Consider the following 25,157-nt stretch of genomic DNA (forward strand, 5'->3'; position numbering starts at 1 on the left):
CTGAGGCTCCTCCGCTTCCCCTCCACAGGGCAGAGTACCCACGAAGGGCGCCCTTCACCTCTGACCTCCTCTGCCTCCCGGCCCCTGTATCTGCAGCCACTGGGGCCAGAGCCTGTGTGAGAAGGGAGGGCACAGAAGGTTCTGGAGAGCAGACCTGGATGGAACACACAGGGACAGAAGGAATCGGGGCTTTGGCCTTATCTGCAGGGGCAAGGGTGGGAAAGGGCTTCCGCTGCAGAATTCCAGGGTTATGCACCTTGGGTGGGCCTCCCCAGCTACCCCAGAGGAATCTCAAGGTCGCAGGGTAAGGTGGTGGCAAGAAAGGCTGCCCTGCCTCCACTGGGCTCTGAACACGGGAACAGACATCAGGCGCCCTGGGCGCAGATCCTACCTCCTCTAGGAAAGGTGTTCCTAGTGATGGCACACCTGTCCTCAAGCCCTAGCTTCTGCATCAGTCGTGCAGCCAGATTGGAACCAGGTGTCTAGTCCTGAGCAGCGCCTCCCTCTGGGCCCAGCTGCAGGAATTTTGTCTTATAAGGAACCCTACCTAATCCTTCTTTGGGCTTCCCAGGTGGTGCTAGTGGTAAAGAACCCGCCTGCCAATGCAGGAGACATAAGAGACATGTGTTCAGTCCCTGGGTCGGGAAGATCCCCTGGAGGGGAGGGCATGCCAGTCCACTCGTGTATTCTGGCCTGGGAAATCCCATGGACAGAGGAGCCTGGCGGGCTACAGTCCACAGGGTTGCAAAGAGTCAGACACAACTGAAGCCACTTAGCACAACAATCCTTTATTTTGTCCCCAGTGGGCCTGTTCCTGTCCTCTGTGCCACAGACTCATCTCATTTCTCTTCCCCTGGCAGTCCTGCAGAGGATAGGAGATGCCCGTCTTTTTGTTTTTTGTTTTTTTGGGGGAGGTGCTCCCTGGACATCTTGGGCTTGACTTCCCAGCTGCTGACAGGATGGCTGGTGTCAGGGAAAGCAGGTCTTCATGGTGGCAGAGTTCAGAGGGGATCTATGGGAAGGAAAAAGGTCAGAGTCTGAGGCTGGGGAATGGGCCAAAGTAGGGGAGCTGCCAGGGACCCCATCCTAGCTGGGGAGGCCAAGAAATCTGACTTTGGGCTCCAAACACAGAATAATCCACTAGGGTGGGGAGGAGAATTTTATGCTTAGTATTTACATTTCATCCTCTTAAAATGTCTCTCTTTTGTGAATATTTTATAATGCAAGTAATAGATTCATACAGTCACGGAAACTTGAAATCTATAAATAACTATACATATATAGTTATGAGTTCATATGGAGTTATGAGCTCAAGCATTTCTTATGAGAGAGTGCATGACCCAAGCGGTGAGAAGGTTTGAAGGTCACTCTTTCTTAGTGCTTATGATTTTTTTTTTTAAATTCCGGGCACCTTCCTACTGAGTTTGAAGTCCAGGATGGCAGGATGAAGGAAGGTCTCATGTTCAGGGACTTGGAGGGCTGGCATCAGCAAAAAGTCTTGAGCTGGCTTGACGGGGATGATGGAGGGGTCTGAGGAACCACAGATGATGCGGGCATAGCTGTCTCTGGTGGGCACCTGCTCTCATCAGGATCAGAGGCAAGACTGAGCTCGCCCTGGCGTGTGGTGAGGGAGAGGCAGCCATGGCTGGGCCTCTGGTCAGGAACCCAAGACCCCTTTGCTCAGGGTGGAGGACATCACCCAGGACTGGCACCTTCTGAGCACACCCACCTCTCTCTCCAGCCCTGGGTCCCTGGGAGGAGCTTTGTTACTGGAGTGCTTAACTCCACAAAGTATTTGTCATGCTCCTGTGGGGCACCGGGCAGGGGCAGGACACAGCTTGTGCCGTCACGCGCCCAACGCTTGGTCAGTTGGGTGGGCAGTGGTCCAAGATGCCAGTGATCTGGGGTGGGAGTGCATTTCTAGAGTCCTGGGTGAGCAGAGGACAGTGCTCCCTATCGGGGTTTGTTGCTGCCAGGGAAGGAAGCTCAGAAAGAAAACGCCAAGTCCTCAGACCACCCACCAGTCAGTATCTACCAGGCACCTGTTAGGTTTAACCAGCCAGTGCTGGGTGCTGGGGTAGGAGCTTTATCTCCCACCGAGGACGGAGGGCCAAGGATGGATCGCAAGGAGCTCTGCACGGCAGGACCCTGATCCCCATTTTACAGATAAGGAAACTGAGGTCCGGGAAATAGACTAACTTGAGGGTAAATAGAAGAGTCAGGATTGGAACCCATACCTCCTAGGTCTGGCTGTGAGAGCCACGGGTGTGTGGACAGCCGGCAGGGGGCAGTGCTGGAAGCACCTGGAGGCACTGCCCAGCCTTGCTCCCCTTCTGCGCTTGGAGGAATCCTGTGTATCTTCCAGGAGTTTAGCCCGTCTCCTCCTCCAGGAAGCTTTCCATGATACCCCTCAACACTCTGCCAAGACACACCCTTTTCTCCCTGTTCCCTCTGCACCTGGCTTACCTCAGAGCAGCCCTTGTCACTAGCCACTTGCCGGTATCTTTCACTGGGTTGCAGGCCACTTGAGGGCAAGACCTGTGTCTTTTGTTCTCAGCATCCTACCATCCATCCAGCTTAGAACATGGTAGCTGTTAAGGAAATAACTGAAGGAAGGAGAAAACAAGAGTAGAGGGTGCGAGGGCCTTCCTTCCAAAGATGGGAAGTGGCCCCGGAGAGGGGCAGGATCTGCATGCAACCTGGGGCCGGGGGGAGTCTGCCAGGGGACAGCTCCAGCCTCGGTATCAGACAGTGCTGCCAGGAGGGAGCCATGGCAGGTTCTTGAGCAGGGGCATGGCAGGGCAAGCCTCCCCTTGTCTCTGGGCCACCCCACGCTGACCCTCCTGCAGTGGGGAGGGGCAGGAGCTGCACTCTCCAGGCCGGCAACCTGATTCCTTCTGGAAGTTCTTCCAGCCTTCTCACCTAAGGCCCTCAAGCTGCACCTTTCCCAGGTGAGGGATGAGCTAGTCTAATTTCTCTTCTCCTGGCATTCCTGCAGAGGATGGGAGATGGCCCTTTTTTTGGGGGTGGGGGAGCCCTGGGCACCCTGGGCTTGACTCCCCTGCAGCTGACAGGACGCTGGCATTGGGGCAAGCAGGTCTTCATGATGGCAGAGCTGAGGGCAGACACTCCCCTGGAACCTGGGATCAGTTCCTTCGTTGGCTCATTCATGAATTTATTCAGTAAATGTTTATTGGGCACTCCTAGGTGCCTAGACCCTGCTCAGTCTTGGGGTTGGTGGATCCTGGCCTCTTGGGGTGTGTGAGGGCCACTCCCACAGTGGTGCCTGTCCCCCTCACCACACCAGTGGGCTCCTCTGCCACCCTTTCCTCACCCACTCTGGGCCACCCTGGGTTGGGGGAAGGGGCTCTGGGAGTGGAGAGCCCCCGGCAGACCCTCCCCAAGGAGCAAGCAGGGTGGGGTGGGGGTGGGCCTCCGGCAGCCCTGCCTGGCCCCACACAGGCAGCTGTTCCCGGAATGGGGGTTTTAAACTTTTTTTTTTGTTGGCGCATATGCATGTGGTCTTAATTATTTATACGCAGCACTTATCTCCCCCAAATGTTTTATCGGGATTCGGCAGATCCGAGAGATGGAAGCCCCGTGCAGGAGCGGGGGCGGGGAGGGGACTGTAGGGGAAGCAGTGGGGAGCCGGGGGCGGGGTGGTGAAGGGAGCTAGTTTAGGCGTCCCCTAAATCAGCCCAGGGGTGAGGGAAGGAAGGACCCCAATCGCAGTGGGTAGGTTTAAGTCTTTCAGGCCCTGATGGAAGTTGGGAAACCGCAACGGGTATCCGGCCTGCGGGAGTTAACACCAGGGGCGGCTTTGCTTAACCACTCTGGGCCCTGGCCTGCGTGGGTCCCGCCGACAGGGGGCCCCACGCCATGAGCCACTTCTCCTCCAAGCGTCCCTGGTGGATGCGAAGGAGGATGGAGAACCACATCTTGCAGCAGCAACCCTTGAGAAAGGTCCCTGCTCTTTCCTGGTGGAAGTGGCCAGAGGAGAGATCAGGCCTGACCTTGGGATCCCTCACCTGTTAATGGGCAGGGGCATTATGTCTTCTTTATGCTCACCACCCGCTGGAGACATTTCCTGCCCATTTTACAGAGCAGGAAGCTGAGGTTCAGGAGAGTCACCGGTCTAAGGACCTCCAGCAGAGCAGGGATTGATGCCCACGTGGACTTAGGCAGGTGGTCTTTCCTGGAGCAACGGGAGGTAGTGGGCCGGGCCTGCCCCCTCACTTGGCTCCCAGAATCCCAACGTCTCCCAAGCTGCATATGCCCTGTATATGCCCTCTTTTCCTGGATGTTTGGGCAGCGCGGGCGGGAGATTCCTGGAAGCGCCTCCCAGGCACACACCCCTTCTTGCACCCGCCCACCCTGTGCTTGCAGGATTTGCAGGGGGGCTCTGAAATCCTGGGGTAGGGGGCCAGGAACCTGAGCCTGGAGGGCCCAGGAGTCCCCCACTCCTCCCACCGGCAGTGCTCAGCGCGCTCTGGCCTAACCCCTGTCCTGCCCGCACCCAGGCGGCCTTCTGGGGCTGAGAGCTGAATTGGCGCCCTGGGAAGGCGCAGCAGTGTCCCACCGGGAGGTCTGGCTGGGGATAGGGGGCCCCCGCGATGGGGTGGGGCATGGGGCACTGGGTGGGCTCTACCCCAGCCGCTTGGAATTCCACAGGGACAGAGACTTGGAGGTGCACCCAGGAGCCTCCTAGCCGGGGGCGCCCTCCCCTCCCCACCGGGGTCTTCCGGGGAGGGGGGGCTAGCCCCTTGCTGGGAGAGTGTGCATGTTTGTGCTGGGGGTGGGGAGGACTTCCTTGAATTTGCCGCTGCGGGCGGAATCTTCCCGGTTGGGGCTGGGTGGGGGCTGGGTTGGGGCAAGCTCTTGGGCCCCCTGGAATCTAGATTCCCTTGGTTGGGGCAGGGCCAGAGAGGGGGGAGTCTCACCCCAGGCCACGGAGTCGAGGCTCTCTCTTTCAGTGGGAGATTCCTGAGAGCTCTGGACGGCCCTGGGTAATCGGTTCATCGATTAACAGCTTGGGTGTGGGGGGCGCTTCAACCGGGGGCGGGGCTGCTGAGTCTGGGGCCGAGCCCAGCGAAGTGTTGCTGGTGGGAGGCGGGTTGGGGAGGGGAGGGTCTCTGCGCCTCTCTAAGACGGTGAGGATCCTCCGAGGGGCCCCCCGGGTGCCAAGCGCCAGCCGGGCCCCCTTGGGCCCCTGGAAGAATTGGTTCCCACCAGCCAACCTGTTCCCATAGCCAGAAGTTGCCATGGTGACCCCCTCCCACCTTCAGCTACAGCTTTTCCAGTAAAACCACTGCAGAAATCCATACTTCCCGACAGACACGCCCCCGGCCCCCCACCCCCCACTCTGCGCGGTAGGGAGCGGCCAGGAGTTAACCCTCTGCCTGCCGGCTGGCCGGCACTATTGGGGAAAATCAGAGGAGTGAGAGCTGGCCTTGGGGACCTGGGGCTGGAGAGCAGAAAGTGAACAGGGGACAGGCCAGCTGCCGTTTCCCTCGCGGCCCCAGGATGGGACTCCAGGAAGTTAGAGGAGAGAAGGGAAGCTAGCGCCCCACTGTCACCGGCTCTGGAGGATTCTAGCCAGGGCTCCAGGACTGCTCCCGGTGGAATCCGAGTGTCCTCACTGGACTCCAGCTAGCCGCCCCAGGGTGCCTTCCGCTGTCGGTGGGGAAGCAGGTCTCCCCAGCCTGGCCTGCAGTTGCTGATGGATCAGCTCTCCCCTCTCCCTCCTGTCCCCCTCCTCCAGCGCAGACCTCTGAGAGACTGAAAGGGCTCAGCTCAAGTGCAGCAACCCCACTGCCCGCACCCGGCAGACCTTCAAGGGAGGCCACACGCCCCCCAGTCTGGCTTTGCGTCCATAGGTCCGCTCTGGTGGGCTATTGGACAAAAGACGTCACTGACCAGTTGGGGTCTTGGCTTTCTTCCCTGAGAAGTGAGGGGAATGATCTAGGCTGCTTGCAAGTTTGAGGAAGAAGAGATAGTCCATCCTGCCGGGGAGGGGGGCAGGGGGTGCCAGGGATAAAGCCTGCTTTGTTTCTATCAGAGCAGGGGCCCCTGGGGACCCCTGAGACTGTGCGGACCCGGGGGGCTCAGCCCTGCGGCCCAGCCTGCTTCCACTTTCAGAGCTGTCACTGGGCTCTAATTGTTCTCTCTGTAGCCCAGGATGAATAATTGAGAGGTCTTTGAAGAGAATTAATTAGCCCGTTTATTGACTGTAAATGCTTTGCTGCAGATGATAAAGGGAAGGCTTAGCCGCTGTGCCTGCCGCCGGCCCACAGCTCGACGTGGCATTTGTACTCGGGGTTCCCTGGGAACCACCAGGGCTCAGCCTTTGCCTTTCGCCCCCGAGGGGTGCAGACAGAGAGCTCCCCCACCTGCCTGCCCCTTGCTGCCAGGTTCTGCCCCTCAGCTCCGGCTCTGCTTCGGGTATCTTCCAAGAGGCCAGTAGGGACCTCCCTGCCCCCAGGGACTGGGGACAGGTCCCATCCCAGTGTGGGGAGCACTTGGCCAGCACAATGAACTGAGGGAGAGAGGCAGGTCTCCCTTGAGGTGGCTGAAGCCGGGGAGGCTGGTGCTCAGGGCTCAGGAGGGGAGGGGGAGCCCTGCGTGATGATGTCTGCATTCCAGGCAGGGGCAGGGGCCAAGCTGAGAGCCCAAGCCTCCTCCAGCCCCTCCCCTCAGTCCTGCTGGTGGTGGATATCTGTGCTTTGGGCTGCTTGGTGTCCAAACAGCCTTCCCAGGGCCTATGGTTGAGTCAGACAGCATGCAACGAGGGTCCAGCAGTGCTATCCTATGCAGGCCGTTCCGTGCTAACCTCTACACCCGTAAGCTGCTTACTCTGCTTGTCTTAACCAGAGAGCAACTCTCCGTCAGATGCAGTTCGGACTAGTGAATTCCCTTGTGTTTCCTGAGAAACTCCTTCTATCAGTCAGCTACTGCCATAATTAGGCCCCCTAACAAACAGACCCACAGGCTCAGCGGCATTCCACAGTAAGCATTGGTTTTGTGCTGACATGTGAGTAGGCTTGTTGGGGTTCAGCAGATCCAGACTGGGCTTGCCTCTGTGTTGTGTGTTGGGTCCAGGTTAGTTCCACGTGTTTCTTGTCCTCCTTGGACCAGCGTGTGACCCGAGGTGTGTTCTGTCCTGGGCTGTGTCAGCAGGCAGGAGAGCAGGTTTGTTGTGCGAAGCATTTCAAGTCTCTGCTCACTGCATATCACTGCCATCCCATTGATCAAGTCACATGGTGCTCTGGTCTGAAGGCTTGTGTCCCCTGAAAATTCAGATGTTGAAATCCTGACCCTCAAAGACGATGGTATTAGGAGGCAGGGCCATTGTTAGGTGATGAGGGCTCCAGCCTCATGAATGAAATGAGTGTTTTTATAAAAGAGACCCCCAGAGCTCCCCCACCCCATTCCCCGTGTGAGCACACAGTGAGAAGGTGCCCGCTGGGAACAGGAAGAGGGTTCTCACCAGAGCCTGACCATGTTGGCCCCTTGATTTGGGATTTTCAGCCTTCAAATCTGAGACATTTCGGTTGTTTATAAGCCCTGAGACTATGGTACTTTGTATAGACTGAGACGGGGCGGGGGTGGGGGGGTAGGGGGGTGGTGCCCAATGTCAAGGATACAGATGCATAACTGCAGAAGGGAGTGAAGCGGCAGGGTTGATAACCCAATCCCTTCTTTTTTAGCTTTAGTCTTATTATGAGAATAGTTTTTAAAAACTCAGAAAGCAAAAGTAGGCAGAGGGGCATAGTGAATCTCTTTGGAACATCACCCAGATTCCATAACTGTTAATATCTTACTATATTTTCCCTGATCTGCCTTTTTTTGCCTCAGTATTCTTAAAGCTTTTTAGAAATTGAAGTTAAAATACACATAACATGAAATTTACCATTGTAACCATTTTTAAGCGTGCGGCTCAGTGGCATTAGATATATCCCCACTGCTATGCGGTCATCACCAGCACCCACCTCCAGAACACTTTTGTCATCTTGAACTGACACTGTCCCCATGAGACACTAACCCTCCTTTCTCCCCTCCCCCAGCCCCTGGCAACCGCCATTATGTTTCTGTCTCTATAAATCTGACTATTTTGGGTACCTTATCTAGGAGAAATTACACAATATTTATCCTTCTGTGACTGTATCGTTTTGCACAGCATAATGTTTTCGAGGTCCATCCATATTGTAGTGTGTGTCAAAATTTCTTTTTTTAAGGCCAACTAATACTGCGTTGCATGTATAGACCACATTTTGTTTATTCATTCATCCACTGATGGACATTTGGGTTGCTTCTACCTTTTGACTGTTTTGAATAATACTGCTATGAACCTGAGTGTACAAGTATCTGCTTGAGACTCTGCTTTCAGGTCTTTGGAGTGTATACCCAGACGTGGAATTGCTGGATCGTATAATAATTCCACGTTTCACTCTTTGAGAAACTGCCATACTGTCCTCCATAGTGCCAGCACCATTTCACATTCCTATTTGCAAAACACAAGCGTTCCAGTCTCTTCATATCCTCACCGACACTTGTTATTTTTTGTTTTTTCCTTTCTTTCCTTCTTCCTTCCTCTCTCCCTTTCTTTCTCTCTCCTTCCCTCCCGTCCTTTCTCCTTCCTTTCCTTCCTTCTTTCTTCATCATTGCCATCTTAAAGTGTATGAAGTAGTGTCTCATAGTTTTGTTTTCCTTTAATATTTATTTATTTGGCTGTGCCGGGTCTTAGTTGCAGCATGTGGGATCTTCAGTCTTTATTGCAGCTTGCAAGATCTTTAGTTGTGGCGTGGGAAGACATGTGGGATCTAGTTCCCTGACCAGGAATCAAACCCGGGCCCCCTTGCATTGGGAGCACAGAGTCTTAGCCCCTGAACCACCAGGGAAGTCCCCTCATTGTGGTTTTGATTTGTTTCTCTCTCCTTTTGACTTCAGCTCTCTTTTGAGATGGGTTTCTATTTCTTGTAACTGGGACTAGTTTGGGTGGGTTTAGCAGCAAGTGCCCTGTGGTTCTAGCTAACAAGCCAGGCTCTTCACTCCCAAGCACTGTCCCAATTCAAGCCCCTAATAGCCCAGTGAGGTGGGGGCTGCTTATGAAGCCCAGTGTAAGGGTGAGGCTAGGGTGGACAGGTGACTTGCCCAGAGGCACAGAGCTGGGGTTCAAAGGCAAGCCTACATCTGAGCCGTGACCTTGGGCTCCTCAGGGTAGGGTAGGCATTGCCAAGTCACTGCCAGGGGAGGCCTGCCTGTTCCCTTGGCTTAAGACTTGGAGAACTGGTGTTGGGGTGAGGGAGACCCCAAGACCTGGACAGCACCAGGTGCAGGAGAGATTGGGAAGAGAGAGGGCACTGAGACTCTTTGCTTCTTTCCCAGGATGAGGCATTTGGAGGCTGCGAGCATCTTGAGAAGAGGAGCTCATTGCCCGAAAGAGCTGCTGTGGCATCTAAAAATATGGGCTTCCTTCCTTCCGGGGAGGGGGATGGAGAAGGAAGCTGCCCACCCCCTGCTCACCAGTAAGCTGCCTGTGTTCAGATGAATTGCTCAATTGCAGTTAACACCTGGCTTCTTGGCCTGGCCCGCAGAGCCTTAGCATGCTATTGAACTCCTTGTGGAATGGGCTTGCTGGGTGGGTCTGGTGGGCTGAAGTGATGGGGAAGAGAGCCTGCCTGCTGGGGACTCCGCAGGAGGCAGGCCAGGCAGGGCCCCGGGGTCCCACCTGCTCAGTGCCCCCGGCCCCACCCGGGCTTCAGCTGGGGTCTTTACTGCTTGCCATGTGTCCCGTAAGCCCGGGCATCAGCGTCTGGCTTCCTGGAAACCGAGGTGGTGATGAAAGGAGTGGGCAGAGCCAGCTGGCGTGGATGCCCACCCCAGGCCTCAGGGCCGCGGGAGACCACCTGCAGAGGAGCCAGGAGAGGGATGGCCGGCGGCTGGGGCCCACCAGGCTGGGGCAGCGGGCACAGCTGGGCCTGTGGGAGGGCTGGAGGGGCCTCTGGGGAAGGGACTTACCGGCAGGCAGCTCTGCTGAGACCCCAGGGGCCCTCCTCGATTCCGGTAAAAACAGAACATGGGGTGGGGTGCCAGCTTCTGCCCGCCTGGGGCCACCCCCTCCCCTCGACTGTCTCCCAGCTGCTCCCCCCCAGCCTGGCTCCTCTCCTCCTCCTCTCAGTCCTCCCCCTCCTCTTGTGGTTGAGTCCCAGGCTACTTAAGGTGATGCTTAGACAGATATAGCAAGACTGTTCTTCCAATGGAGGATACTTCCCCAGGTGGGTGCAGCCTGCTGAGGAGTGGCCCCGTGATCCCCTTTCCCAACCTCGCCACCCGCCCAGATGCCTTCCCGGCCAGGCCTAAACTCAGCACCTGCTAGCCCCGCTGTCCCACGTGGCCCAGCAGCCCAGGCTCAGCTCCGTGAATCTGCTCCCCACCTGCCCTCGAGGTGGGGAGCAGGTGTTCCTTGAGTGGGAGTTGCCCCTTGGGAGATCTCCCTCCAAGGGTCTGTCGGGCATGAAAGGGGGAGAGTGTTTCCCAGACAGGCGGTCAGGGGTTTTCACAGGAGCTCCCTCTGACCTCCACCCTGTGGGGACACGGTCCCCTTTTTTTGGTTGGTTGCAGGGCCGCCCACTGAACTGACACCCTCCCCATCCCACTCCTTGGGATCTGGGGCTCACCCTGAGAGGTGGGTGCTGCTTGCCCCTGCCCACTCCACCCCACCCCGCTCCGAAGCCAGCCACTCAGGTGCAGGGAGTGGTCTCGGGGGAGACTTCTGGGCAGGTTCCCAGGGCCTGCAGGGCAGCCCCTCCTTTTCCAGAAAGAGGAAGGAAGGCCCCGCATCTGGGGACAAAGCCTCCATCCCCACCCTCCCTGGCCTGAAGCTTCAGTTCACCCTGTGACCTGGCCTCTGGGAGACGGGCCAGCTCTAGGGTGGAGTCGGTCCCCTAGGACCCCCCCCTCCTCGGTAGGACGTTTGTCCTCTGTGCTTCAGGGGCCAATCTCCTCTGGCCCACCTTCCCAGGCCCGGCGTGGGGGTCTGCGCTGTCCCCCTTCTCCAGGGCCCTGCAGTGTCCCTTTGTCCTTGGGCTGGCATTGCAAGCCTTTCCCAGCCCCAGGGAGCAGGCTGCCCTGAGGACAAATCACCTTGGCCACAGCCCCCTCCCACCCCCTGCCACCCCTGCTGGGGATGCAGAAAAGGCCCTTCCTGTGACTGCTCCAGACTTTAAACTCCTACCAGGGTAGTGTGTGTGCAAAGTACATGGAGAGCCCCCTGCACCCACCCCGCCTGCAGCTGCGGACTTGTTGTCACCAGCACCAGCGGCAACAGAGATGCAGGGACACCTACTGTGTGCAGGGGGCTTCCAGGCCCGAGGGGAGGTGTGGTGGCAGCTTTCAAAGGATTTTTTTTTTTTGGTTGGTTGCCCTGAGTCTTCGTTGCTGCATGCAGGCTTTCTCTAGTTGCAGAAAGGCTGGGGTGGGGGTGGGGGGGGCCTACTCTCTAGTTGCAGCGAGTGGGCTTCTCATTATGCTGGCTTCTCTTGTGGAGCACAGGCTCTTGGCGCACAAGCTTCAGTAGTTGCCGCACTTGGGCTCGGTAGTTGCGGCTCATGGGCTCTAGAGAGTGGGCTCAGAAGTTGTGGCACATGGGCATAGTTGCTCCACACCATGTGGAATCTTCCCGGACCAGGGATTTAAGCCATGTCGGTTCCATTGGCAGGTGGATTCTCATCCACTGTGCCACCAGGGAAGTCCAGGATGTTTTTTTTCTTTTTTCTGGCTGAGCCAGGTCTTAGTTTCAGCACACAGGATCTTCATTGCAGCCTGTGGGATGTAGTTTCCAGTCCGGGGATCAAACTCAGGTCCCTTGCATTGGGAGCACAGAGTCTTAGCCACTGGACCACCAGTCAGTCAGTCAGTTCAGTTGCTCAGTCGTGTTTGACTCTTTGTGACCCCATGGACTGCAGCACGCCAGGCCTCCCTGTCCATCACCAACTCCCGGAGTCCACTCAAACTCATGTCCATTGAGTCGGTGATGCCATCCAACCATCTCATTCTCTGTCGTCCCCTTCTCCTCCTGCCCTCAATCTTTCCCAGCATCAGAGTCTTTTCAGTCCCTTTTCAAAGGGTTTAATCCTGATGGGGAGACAAGGAACAGGCAGACAGACACAGCGCCGACAGGTGATGGGCCAGCAAGTGGTGGGCCTGCCTCCGTGATAAAGGTGATGCCCAGCGATGCCAGCGTGAGCAGGCTGTCTCCTCTCTCCTTCCTTTGTCCATCTGTTCTCAAACTGTCTACTCAGTGTCTGTTACGTGCCGGGCGCTGGTCTGGAGGCTGGGACAGCACATCGGGCAAAAGCGCCCACCTGGTGAGCTGGTACTCCAGTGGGAGGCCTGCGCGCCTCCAGGAAGTAAGGATTCCAGTGTATTTGAAGGAAAAAGGAGAGCAGATTAAATGGATGAGGAAGGGGGTTGGGGCAGGGTTATAAAGTTCCAGGGTCCTCTGGAGCGGGACCCGGCCCAGTGACTGAGCCAGGCCTTGAGGCAGAGAGGACTGAGCCACATAGGAAACCTGGGGGGCAGCTGGAGCAAGGGCCCTGGAGGATGTGCTGGGCGTGTGTTCCCAGAACTGCAGGACACCTGAGGACCCAGCAGGAAGGTGGGAGGCGACGGGGTGGGAGTTGGCCTTGCAGGTCACCTGGGGGCCATGGGGAGGTCCTGATGGGGGTCAGGGGGTATGGAGTAGAGACAGTGGTCACCTGGCCAGAGATGCAGTGGTATGCAACAGTGCCAGTGGAGGTGCTGAGAAGCGGTTGGCTTCTGGGTGCATTTGGGGAATATTACATTTCCACGTTATTTACATTAAACAAAACCCCAAAGCAGAAGCAGAGACTTGTGTGTCCAGCGACATGGGTGCCATAGAAGCACACGAGCCTGTGGATGCAACCTGAAGTGGAAAGTGGGGACATGGGCAGTCCCGGGGGAGGGAGGGTGTCTTCACTGAGCTCTTCGGACCAGTGGCTGTCCTTCAGTGCTGCCATCCACACACTGCTGGACACACCACGGCCAAACTAAGCAGAACCGCAAGTCAGGCCCCACAGGGAAGAGTGGCCTGGGAGCTTGTCCCTGGAGCCCCCTTGTGGGGAACCTTTTCTGGGGTCCCTGGGGTTCACCTCTCCTAACTTCCACCTGTTGGAAGGGGAAAAGCTGGCTGCCTCTGAAAGTGGATTTTTTTGCAGCAACCAAAAACCACTTGCTACTGGGCTTGGCGAGTGAGTGACTGATCAAAACTGGATCATGCAACTTTTGACCCCAAAGCAGCCCCTGCTCCGAAAATCCTGAGGCCGGTTTTCTCAAGTGGCTCTGAAGTCTGGTTGCAAAGCCTCTCAGGACTGAGGGTGCAGCCTCCCAAGTTACCAGGCTCGGCAGCACTCATCGCGAAGCCTCACCCTGCAGTCAAGGGGAGAGGTCCCCTGTGAGACTGAGAGGTCCCCTGTGAGACTGCACTCTCCTTTTGTGAAACTGCAGTCAGCACACCCCCACTCCCCATCATAGTTGGGAGGCTTGAATGAAATCTGTCTCTAAATCCTGATCAAGGTCACACGTCTTCTCTTCGTTATTCAGTCGTTCAGTCGCTCAGTGGCGTCCAACTCTTTGCGACCCTGTGGACTGCAGCACACCAGGCTTCCCTGTCCTTCACCATCTCCTGGAGTTTGCTTATGTCCATTGAGTCAGTGATGCTATCCAACCTTCTCTTTACCATTTACCTTTGTACCTAAACGATCGGAGCCAAGGCTATGTTGATGCCCCCTGAGCGCCCCTGGCTGCTACTCACTCAAAGCTTGGGGACATGGTTAAACCCACTGAGACCAAGAACACCTGCTTGGCCACCTTCGAACACCTGCTCCTGTGAGCGTTTCCTGGCATCACAGCATTTATTCACATGAAGAATTCACTTACGAGGACTTCCCGGTGGTCCAGTGATTAAGACTCTGCGCTCCCAATGCAGAAACGGCTGCGGTTTGATCCCTGGTGGGGGAACCAAGAGCCCACATGGAAATTAGAGAAACCCGTGTGTTGCAATGAAGACCCAGTGCAGCCAAAATAAATAAGTAAAATAATTTTTTAAAAAGAATTCACTTGTGAGGGGTGGAAATTCATTCTTGTTCTTTGGTCTCACCAAAAGTTGCCAAAATTTAGTAAAATAAACCAAGAGATCGAGTGTGTAGTTAAATGTGAATTTCAGATAAACAGCATTTTGTAGGATAAGTGTGTGGGATGTGTGGGATATACTTCTGCTAATAGTTATTCATTATTCACCTGAAACGCGCAGGCATTTTCTAGTTGCAGCTTTCTCCAGTTTCTCTCGATGCAGTGGCTTCTCTTGTTGCAGAGCATGGGCTCCGGAGTACACAGGCTTCAGTAGTTGCGGCATACAGGCTTAGTTGCCTCACAGCTTGTGGGGTCTTGGTTCCCGGACCAGGGTCAAACCGGTGTCCCCTGCATTGGCAGGAGGGTCTTAACCACTGGGCCACCAGGGAATCCCCTGAGCATCTTGTCTTCTATCTTGCAACCCTAGTCCCATCCACTCCATAGATTTCTTGCAGGGAAGCTGCATTTTTATCATTCTCCCTTTCCCGGAGCTGAAATGACTTTTTCTTTTCGCCTTTTATAGCTTCACAATGACAGCAGTAAAAAATTCTTGTCAGCAGGATGATTGAAAATTTAACTACAAAGGGAATCATTTGTTACATTTGTGTCAGAGGCATAAAATGGATTCCCAGTCACACCACTGCAGTTTTTAGATATTCCCTTGGTGTTGGTGCTTTATAGTTACCTACCCAGCACATTTTATACTTTCCAGTATGAGGCTTCTTTGCAGCCAGAGTGGAATTATTTGTTCGTGTTTGGGGGCCCAGAAGTAACATTTATCTCCCCCCCCAAAGTTTGATGCAATGGGTTCTTGGTATTTTACAGTTATTATTATAGTAAAATTTATATTCTTCAGAATTATGACAATATTCAGCTACTAATGAGGATATTGTTTGTGTTTTAAAGCCCTGGAAATAAAATTTACTCCCCACAATACAGCTGCAATTTTATGTCCCCAAAACTGGCGGTAACTAGTAAACATAATAACAGAATGCTTGTAAAACACATAAGACATCCTTCTCGGAAGAAGTGCTCTCTCTGTCTCCCTTGATGACACAGGCAGGGTCAGGACCCAGCTGAGCTGTTTAGGGTTCCCAGGAGGACTTCAAAGGGATGAAGCAACTTCTTCCCAGGCTGCCTGGAGAGCAACTTACTTAACATTTCAGAGCCTCAATGGCCTGTGAAATGGGAACAAAAACACCGGCTTATTAAATAGAAGGGTTGGTCTTGAAGGCTTGCAATGGCCTCTCTTTGGACAATCCCTGTATTGGTTTTCTGGGGCTGTCGGAACAAACTACCACAAATTGGGCAGCTTTTATCAATGGAAATTGATTCTCCATGGTTGTAGAGGCCAGAAGTCTGAAATCAAGGTGTCAGCAGGGTTGCGCTCCCTCTGAAGGCTCCAGGCGAGCATTCTGCCTCATCTCTCCCAGCCTCTGGTGTTACAGGGGTTGCTTAGAAGAGGCCATGTCCCTCTTCTGTGGCCCTTCTGTGGTCTCAGGTCTCTCTGCCTCTGCATCTTCTGTCTCCATCTGTCTCTTATAAGGATACTTGTCATTGTGATTTCTCTCTCTTTTTTTTTTTTCCTATTTTTTTGGCATGCAGGATCTTAGTTTCTTGACTAGGGATCGAATCTGGGCCCCCTGCATTGGGAGCACAGAGTTGTAGCTGCTGGACCACCAAAGAAGTTTCTTGTTTTCTGTCTCTTTTAAGGATACTTGTCATTGTGCTTTGTTCTTTATGTCTTTGGATGTAGAATATCTTTTTTGGTAGGTTACAGTCTTTTTTCTCAATGGTGGTTCAGCAGTTAGTTGTGGTTTAGATGTACTCGTGAGAGGAGGTGAGCTCAAGGTCCTTCTACTCTGCCATCCCATTTGTCTCTCAGGATATGTGTCACTGGATGTAGGGTGCACCCTAATCCAGATGACCTCATTCAAGATCCTTAACTTAATTGCATCCTCAAAGAACCTTTGTCCAAATAAGGTCACTTTCACAGCTTCTGGATAGACATATTTTAAGGGGTCAACTCAAGAAATATCATCATCATCATTTTTTAAAATTGTAATTTATTTATTTGGCTGTGTTGGGTCTTAGTTGCAGCACACGGGATCTGTTTCTCGGAAGAAGTGGTCTCTCTGTGTCTCCCCTGATGGGACTGACAGGGTCAGGACCCAGCTTAGCAGTTAGGGTTCCCTGGGTGACTTAAAAGGGATAAAGTAACTATTTCCTAGGCTGCCTGGAGAGCAAGTTGCAGCATGAAGGATGTAGTTCCCTGACCAGGGATTGAACCTGGTCCCTGTGCATTGGGAGCTCAGAGTCTTAGCCACAGGACCATCAGGGGAGTCCCATCATCATCATTGTTTTTATTGTCAGTAGGGATGTAAGATGGACACATTGAGAAGCACCAGCCCCATGGATGGGATCAAATAAGAGATGACCCCGGAGGACCATGTGGTCCATCCGTACAATGGGATGCTATTTGGCCTTGAAAAGGATAGAAATTCTGACACGGCTGCAACATGGATGAACCTTGAGGGCATTGTACCCCGTGAAATCTGCCTCTAACAAAAGGACAAGAGCTATGAGGTATCTAGAACAGTCACATTCATAAGGACAGAAAGTAGACCAGGGGCTGAGGGAGGGGGGCAATGGAAAGTTAGTGTTAAATGGGGATAGAGATTTTGTTTGGGAAGTTGCAAAAGTTCTGGAAATTAATGGTGGTGATGTTTGCACAACAATGTGAAGGCATGTAATGCTACTGAATTAAGACACTTAAATATGGTTCAAATGGCAACTTTTATGGGATGTGTATTTTACCACAGTTTTCTTAAAAGAAGAGGGAAAAAAATGCTCACAAGAGCCTGTAGGCTTTTATGGTCCCATGTGGCTGTGCAGAAGCCAAGTCTCAGAGAGGCAAGGAGGGCTGTCTGGACAAGTGACTGCTACGTGCTGAAGGCAGGAGCTGCAGGTCCCCGGTCTGGGCCTCAGTCTGTGTCCACCAGCACCTTTAGAGCAGACTGGGGACAGAGTGCCTCCTCTCGAGTGGGACCAGAGGCCCAGAGAGTGTGGGAGTGGCTGAGGTCACCAGAGCCTGAATTAGTTCCCTCCTGAGTCCCCAGAGTACCGCCGCGTACCTTCTGCTCTGGAATCTGGAGGCCTTAGCATCTTGGGCCTAGGGCCTGCCCGGGCAATTCAACAGTACCTCGGGGAACCAGATGATTTCCAGATTTGATCTCTGAGTTCCCTGGTCTGCTGGTTATCACATGGCCTTCTTTCCTGCTGAGTCTGAGTCAGCAGGTTGGGAGAAGGTGCCTTGGAATTTGTTGTCAGGAAGGGAGGAGGCACTCGTGTGATACAAGGATGGCAAAGCCACTCGTTTTCATTCACTGTCCAGGTTGTGCCCACTCGGTGTGGCAGCAACTCCACTCCTCCCAGCCAATCTCTTCCTGCCCTGCGCCCCCAGCCTCCTTTCCATTCCAGCAAAGCCCAGCTGCCTAGAGTTCCCAACATTCCTGTTTCTGGCCTCCAGGGGCTGCCGGCTTTTCCCTCCTTTCTTCTCTCCTGTCGGGCTGTGGGATGCCATCCCCGCACGCCACCGTACTCCTCCCTCTGATGCTCCAGAGCTGGTGTGATCCTGGGGTGGCCCTTTGCATCTGCTAGCAGCCTCTTCTGCCCCCTCCTCCCCCCACCACCCCCCACCTCTCCACCCAGCCTGGGACTCTAGGCTTGTCCTTCTGCTCTGAGATTTGAGTCTGGGCTTGGGCTGCTGCTGGAAAGTGTAGGTTCCCGCCACGCAGATGAATGAACGCGCAGAAGGCCGGCATCCAGCCAGACTGGACCGGGCACTGGGAGGGAGCTGGGGCCCCTCCCGCTGCAGCCCCAGGGTCAAGCCCGGTTCCTGCTGCCTCTGCTGAGGGTTCGGCATCAGGCACAAGCGAGCAGCTGTTGTTTCTGGGGCCACTAGAGGGAGACCTTCACAGCCTAGCTTGGGCTCCTCCAAAGCCACTGGGTGCAACTGCCTGGCACAGGAGAATGTGTGTGTGTATGTGTGTGTGTGTGAGTGTGTGTGTGTGTGTGAGTGTGTGTGTGTGTGTGTGTGTGTCCTATGTGGGTGGTGGGCAGTGGCTTGGCTTCCTGCAGGTGGAGGGAAGTGTGTGTGTGTGTCTCCTACCTGGGCAGTGAGCAGTGGCCTGGCTTCCTGCAGGTGGAGGTCTGTTTACTGGATGGCAGCGGGACCTACTTAGAAGCTAGGAGGTGTGGTGGGAGCCAGCACCCGGGCAGGAAGTTCAGCAGGTAAGAACCACAATGGGTTGAATGGAGGACATGTATGGGGCAGGGGCCTTTTCCATCCTCCGGGAAGGGAAGAGGGGCTGGGAATGGAGTTAATGATCCATCATGGCTGCGTGAGGGAGCCTCCAGAAAGATCCCCAAAGTGCAGGGTCTGGAGGGCTTCTAGGCTGTGACCACCGCAAGGATGACAGTGCTGACGACCCTTCCAGACCTCACCCTGTGCGTATCTCTCCATTTGCTGTCCATCTGTGTCCTTTCCTGTCCTTTCCTGTATAATGAAGCTTCCCTGGTGGCTCAGATGACGACAAATCTGCCTGTGCTGTGCTAAGCATTCTGCACATTATGAGAAATAACCCTATGGAGAGTAGGAGCTATTCAGATAAGATCCATTTTTCAGACAAAGAAACTGAGTCCCAGAGAGTCTGAGTAACTTGACACAAGAGCTGTGGAAAGGCCAGAGCTGATGTTTGAATCTAGGGCGGGGGAGTCAGGGCTTGGGGCCCACAGCTCTGGGGAGGGGAGTACAGGCCCGAGACAGAGACAGCTCTTTGCCCCTTCACAAGTCTCTGCACCTCCAAGTCTGGCTTCCCCTCCGAGAGATGGGACTAAGGATAGCTCTCTGGGGTGGGAGGGGCGTGATTCAGAGGCTGAACTGAGACACAGGATGTGCAGGGAGGCAGACTCCAGGGCTTGTTAGGCCCCTTGGCGTGTGGCCTCAGGGCCTTGCTCTGTATCATACGTGCCCCTGAGTTGCCCGCTGTCACGTCCTTGCTCCCCCACCATGGACTTTTCTCCTCCTGTTCCCTCTGGCTGTGCTCAGAAGGACCCTGTGCCAGGCTGAAGGCTTTGCTGTCACCCTCCTGGAATTCTCAATACTTTCTGACCCCAGGGTCCTGCACATGTGGCAGCCAGGCCAGCTCTCCTGTCTCTGTCCCTGAGTCATCAGGTCCAGCAGGCAAGGAGCCGCCTTCGTGAGAAAAGGACGAAGAATGGCACAGGGGAGCGGGTCCTCCCCAGGCTTCGGGAGCGCCCCGCCTCCTTTCTCGGGCACACACGCGACTCGGAGTACTGGCTGGTTGCTCCCCCTAAACAGAGCTGGAAGCGGAAGACCTCTGGGTCCCCCAGTCACAGTGGTGCCATTTCTGAGCTCAGACTCGGCCACCCTAAGTCGTGAGCAGGGATCTCCCAGACCCCTCTAGTTCACCCTGGGGGGAGCCCCGAGGCCCACGTGCAGTGCCACCGCCTGAGTGCTCCCCATTTGGCGTCCGGCTCTCCTCAGTCAGTTCACTCGCCTGCAGGCCCGCGTCCCTGAGCACCCTTGGCATCCCCCTCTGGCAGCCCAAGTGGGCACGCAGGGCCTTCCAGCTGGCACCTTTCAGTTCTCACCCCTGGCTCCTGGGCTGGGCCCCTGCCCTTGAGCCTGACCGCCCAGGGTGAATGGCCTCTGGGGCAGGCAGTGTTCTGGGAACAGGCCGTGTCCTCGCCGGGAGAGTGGCCGGAGCGGGAGGCTCTCCGAGGTCCACCCCGGGTCCCGGAGGCCTCCTCAGGTGCCGCGGGTCCTCTCCTGTTACAGGCCTGCCTGGGGGGCCGGGCGGGGGGCGCTGATGTCCCGGACTAAGAGGGAATGGATCCCATCCCCCACCGGGTCTCCCCACACAGCAGCCTGGCTGGGGTGTCTCTTACACCTGCCCCACCCCTCTCTGATTCAAGAGTCCACCTCCTGTCTGCCAAGTTTGCCAGGAAGGAAGTCAGAGGAATGTCGGGCCACGGCTCCGGCTCCCGAGAGCAGCCCCGTCAGCGCACCGCATCTGCAGGTCGCTTCTGCCGGCTCCGCCGGGGCCCCGCGCCACAGCCCGGTGGTCTGAGCAGTTGCCTTCCGCGGCTGCCACCGCCCTGCTTCATTCTCTGCCTTTGGCTTGGCTTCCCCTCAGGGAAGAGCAGGCTGCAGCCGCTGCTCAGGAGGAACTCTCTCCTTGTCACTGGGACCGTCCACTAATTTTTTTTTTTCTAATATTTATTCATTTGGCCGTCAGGTCTTTAGTGATGCCCTGCAAAATCTTTTCAGTGTGGCATTTGAACTCTCAGTTGCAGCACGTGGGGTCTAGTTCCCTGTCGAGGGATTGAATCTGGGCCCCCTGCCCTGGGAGCACAAGGTCTTAGCCACTGGACCACCAGGGAAGTCCTGGGGACTCTCTACTCTTAATCTGTCCGCATCAGCCACATGCCCTGGGCTCTGCCCTTTCTTCCCTCTCTCCCCTGCCCCCTTATTTGCTTCCTTGCTCCCTTCTGTCCTTCCTTTCTTTCATTCATTCGTTCGACATTCATTCGTTCGACATTCATTCGTTCGACCCCTATTATATGTACACAGGCGGCACTGGTGGTAAAGAACCCACCTGCCAATGCAGGAGATGCGATGCAGGTTCAGTCACTGGTTGGGAAGATCCCCTGGGGAAAGGAATGGCAACCCACTCCAGTATCCTTGCCTGGAGAATCCCATGGACAGAGGAGCCTGGCGGGCTACAGTCCGCAGGGTCACAGAGAGTCAGACACGCCTGAAGCGACTTAGCCTATGGACACAGTGTGCTGCTCCAGGTATCCCATCGTGCTTACAACCCTAGGAGTTTGGGCCCCCCAGCCCCCCTAGAGTGGACATTTCTTGCTTTCCTCCCCACTATCCACTTCCCCCGTGGACCCAACTCCACCCCCATGGGTGAGCCTTGATTGGTTTAAGCCAGTTTACTAATGCCTCAGCTCCTTGGCCACAGTAATTCAGGACAGAGATCCCAACTCTGGCCAGATGGGCCCCATGAGATGTCAATTCTGGATGTTTTCTTTAGCTGGCACTAGATGTGTTCCTTTTCTGTTGGGTTTGGACCTAGCAGCATAAGCCCTGGAGCAGCTTAAAGGCCTCTTTCTGTCACACGGGAGAGCCTGGCAGGATGAAGCGGGATCCCAGGCAGCGGGCACCTCTCAGGGCCGTCCCTCTGGTGGAGGAGCCTTCCCAGGACTGTGGATCGCTGCCCCTCAAGGTTTAAGCTAGGAGGACTTAGTTTTTCGTGTCCCTGCAGTCCAAAGAATCCTAGCAGACTCTGTATTCCCAGGAGGAGCCAGTCTCTCTCTATGGGGAGCCTGTTGCTGGTGGAGGCAGCCCTCTTAATTTCTGGAACATTCTGACTCAAGAGAGTATTAATATTGACCCCAGATCTGCCATTTTGCTTTTCTGACCTTTCTACCCTTGGTCTTGGGTCAGTTATTTCCCAACTCAATGTGCACCAAGTCCCAACATGCACCAAGTCCCAACATGCACCAAACCTGCACCAAGAATTCTCTGCTGTCTCTATTGGGAAGCGCACACTGGAAGCCCTTGCTTCAGGCCACGTCTCTCCAGGGTCCCTCTGCCAGAGGGCCTTTAAGTGCACACAGGCTTGTCCTACTTGATCCTAACCTGGACCTCAGGGCAACCTCATAGGGGTGAGACAGACACAGGTAGTGATGTGTCCAAGGAGGGCATGAGAGGTTCCTGGGGTGCTCCAAGGGATGGAGGCCTTCAAGTGGTCACTGAGGGACCATCATTGGTCCAGGAGGCAGACGGAGTGTACACCATAAAGAGGACTCCCCCGGGGCTCGGGGAGGAACCTGGAGCCATGGCCGTTCATGGACGAGGCACAGCTGGGAACGTGGGGACGGTGGGCACTGGAGCCTGTCCTGCCAGGTTCCTGGGACATGGCACCAAGTGGCAAAGTGTGTGCCAATCTCGGTCGTCAGCCTGGGCCCTGGCTGACGTCCCCTGTGTGTGACCACAGGACGGGACCTCACTCCTTAAATGGGGAGAATATCCCAGAAATCAGGCCAGTCGTGGGTACCGGCTGGGTTGCCATGCCAATGCCCAAACACACACTCTTAGGGGTCAGCCTCCTGGATGGTGATGCTGGCCCTGGACTGAGCTCGTGGGAAACCCTGGGGAGCGCTGGAGTGGGGGCGCCTCCCATGCGTTGTACTTTGTACCATTATGAGAGAATGCTGCTCTCCGGGCCTGTCTTCACTTTTACAGTGTTTGAAATGGGGAGGGGATGGGAATCCCCTGGCTGTCCAGTGGTTAGGACTTGACCCTTTTACCACCAGGGGCCCAGGTTCGATCCCTGGTCGGGGAACTAAGCTCCCACAAGCAGCAAGGTGCAGCCATAAAAAAGGGGGGGAAAAAGAAATGCTGAAGGGAGTCTGTGCGAAGTAATATATATATATATATGTATGTATTAGTAGTACTATATATTATGTGATATTATATGTGGTGGCCTTTGACCCCAGTTCTTGGCACAGAGTGCCTAAAACCCTTGTAATTTCCTAAGTGATAAGAGCACTCAGATTATCTTTTGTTCTAATGTTTGGTCTGTGACCCCGATTCCTGACGCAGAGCTCCTAAAGCCTTCGGAATTTCCTGGGTGATAGTCACCCAGGCGACTCTGTCTGGGGACCGGTCACCAGAAAGACCGGGCCATGATTAGCCGCTGGGAACCAGGAATGTGTGGCCCATCCTCCACCCTCCGGGAAGGGAAGAGGGGCTGGGAATGGAGTGAATGATCCATCATGGCTGCGTGAGGGAGCCTCCAGAAAAATCCCCAAAGTGCAAGGTCTGGAGAGCTTCGAGGTTGTGAACACCCCAAGGGTGACAGAAGCTCCTGTGCTGGCGACCCTTCCAGACCTCACAGACCTCACGGTGTGTGCCTCTCCGTTTGCTGTCCTTCTGTGTCCTTCATGTCATCTTCTGTGTAATAAAGCTTCCCTGGAGGCTCAGATGGCAAAGAATCTGCCTGCCATGCGGGAGACCTGGGTTCGATCCCTGGGTTGGGAAGATCCGCTGGAGAAGGAAGTGGCAACCCACTCCAGTATTCTTGCCTGGAGAATCCCATGGACCAAGGAGCCTGGTGGGCTGCAGTCCATGGGGTCGCAAAAAGTCAGACACGACTGAGCGACTGACACACCCATCCATCCATTGTATAATAAACTGGTAAATGTCAGTGTTTCCCTGACTTCTGCGAGCTGTTCTGATGAATAATCGAATCCAAGGGGGAGGAGGTCATGGAAACAGAAGTTGTGGGTGACCCCAGGGGACCTACTGCGTATGATTGGCATCTGAACTGGGAGCAGTCTCATGGGACTGAGCCCTTAACCTGTGAGATCTCTCGGCAGACAGCGTCAGAATTGAGTTAAATTGTAGGACAGCCAGCTGAGGTCATGGAGAATTGCTTGATGTGGAAGGGAAAAGCCCTGGGAGCGGGTGTGGGTCTGAGGGGAGGGCGGGACCAGTGGAGTCAGATTCTACTGCAGACGCTATGGGACCAGGATGGGACGAAGGGCTGGCTCTTTGGCGACCTTGACAAGTGCAGTGAGGACACGAGCCAGCCTGAGTGGACCAAAGAGATGCTTGGGGGAACACAGATGCTGATTTCGGGATATTTCGTCGCTGGGGTTGATGGGGTGCATAGGGATCGGAGTGCAGAGACAGGAAGGAGCAGTGTGTAGGGTCCAGAGAGGGATTAAGAGACAGGAGGTGGCCCAGCGTTGTCTGGTCCTGGGGTGGGTGGCAGCAAAGTGTTGGGGGGAGATAGCGGGAAGACTGCTGGGGAGGTGACCGTAAGAAGGGAGAAGGGACAGCCGGGCCTAAGAGAGGACCTGCGCTGGGGAGGGTCCCGCTCATGGTGCAATGTGGCCTGGCTGCTGCGGAGGCTGGGTGGCCATGGGGATGGATTCAGTTTGGGGTTCATTTGTGAATGAAGAGGGTAGGGAGCTGTGAGGAGACAAACCCTGCCAGGGTGAAACAGTCACAGGGAGTGAGCTGGCAAGGGGAAGGGCAGGAAAGGGCGTACAGAAAGCCCAGCCAGGCTTACCACTCAGGTGCTTGCAGGGGAGGAGCTGGGACGTGCTCAGGCCTGAGCCTGGACCCCATCTCCTCTTCTGGGTACATTCCACATGGACACACACTCGCTGAGCTAGAGATGATAACAATCCTAGAATTTCTATGAGGTTTCTACGAAGAGGGTTAGAGGGCTGCCCTCCAGGGAGAGCTGGGGCTCAGGGACCTTGGACCTGCTTGCCTGGCAAGTTCACTGTTCCATTCAGATGGAATATTCTCAGGAGGCCTGGTGGGCATCTGGGAGAGGTGCTGAAGTCCCAGAGCCCTCCCTAGCCTGTGCCTGGCTAGTGAGAGAGCAAAAGACAAACCACTGAGTGTAAGGAGACCACTGCACTGGACCCAATTGTCAAAGTCCCAGACTGTCTTTTAAAGAATGTATAAGGAACTCCTAGGGACCTCCCTGGTGGTCCAGTGGTTAAGACTCTGCACTTCCAATGCAGGGGGCAGAAATTCCATCCCTGGTTAGGGAACTAAGATCCTATATGCCGAGGGGCACAGTTAAAAAAATAATAATAATATAAAATTTCCATAAAAATGAACTCCTAAACGTTGGAAAGGGCTTCCCTGGTGGCTCAGTGGCAGAGAATCCACCGGCCATGTAGGAGACACAGGTTCTTTCCCTGGATTGGGACGATCCCCTGGAGAAGGGAATGGCAATCCGCTTCAGTGTTCTAGCCTGGAAAATCCCATGGACAGAGAAACCTGGCGGGCTACAGTCCATGGGGTTCCAAAGAGTCGGACATGACTGAGCAACTGAACAACAACAAAACATTGGAAAGCAGGGTGCAAAAGGAAAATGGGCAAAAGA

The 25,157-nt window shown here is 55.1% G+C and overlaps 1 long non-coding RNA gene across 3 annotated transcripts; it reads right to left on the bottom strand.

Moving 5' to 3' along the window:
* Nucleotides 1-908: 908 nt before the first annotated feature.
* On the bottom strand, nucleotides 909-5,018 carry LOC122437635. 3 transcript variants are annotated; one of them, XR_006268385.1, is made up of 4 exons: nucleotides 4,941-5,017; nucleotides 4,029-4,195; nucleotides 2,467-2,606; nucleotides 909-1,012 (listed from the first exon to the last, which is right to left on the bottom strand). It is a non-coding gene; the product is annotated as an uncharacterized LOC122437635 (long non-coding RNA). The 3 variants fall into 3 exon arrangements; XR_006268384.1 differs by lacking the exon at nucleotides 4,029-4,195 and having other exon boundaries at nucleotides 4,941-5,018; XR_006268383.1 differs by lacking the exon at nucleotides 4,941-5,017 and having other exon boundaries at nucleotides 4,029-4,846.
* Between the last annotated feature and the right edge of the window lie 20,139 nt (nucleotides 5,019-25,157).

This window comes from Cervus canadensis, chromosome 1 (assembly GCF_019320065.1).
Source record: "Cervus canadensis isolate Bull #8, Minnesota chromosome 1, ASM1932006v1, whole genome shotgun sequence".
NCBI lineage: Eukaryota > Metazoa > Chordata > Mammalia > Artiodactyla > Cervidae > Cervus > Cervus canadensis.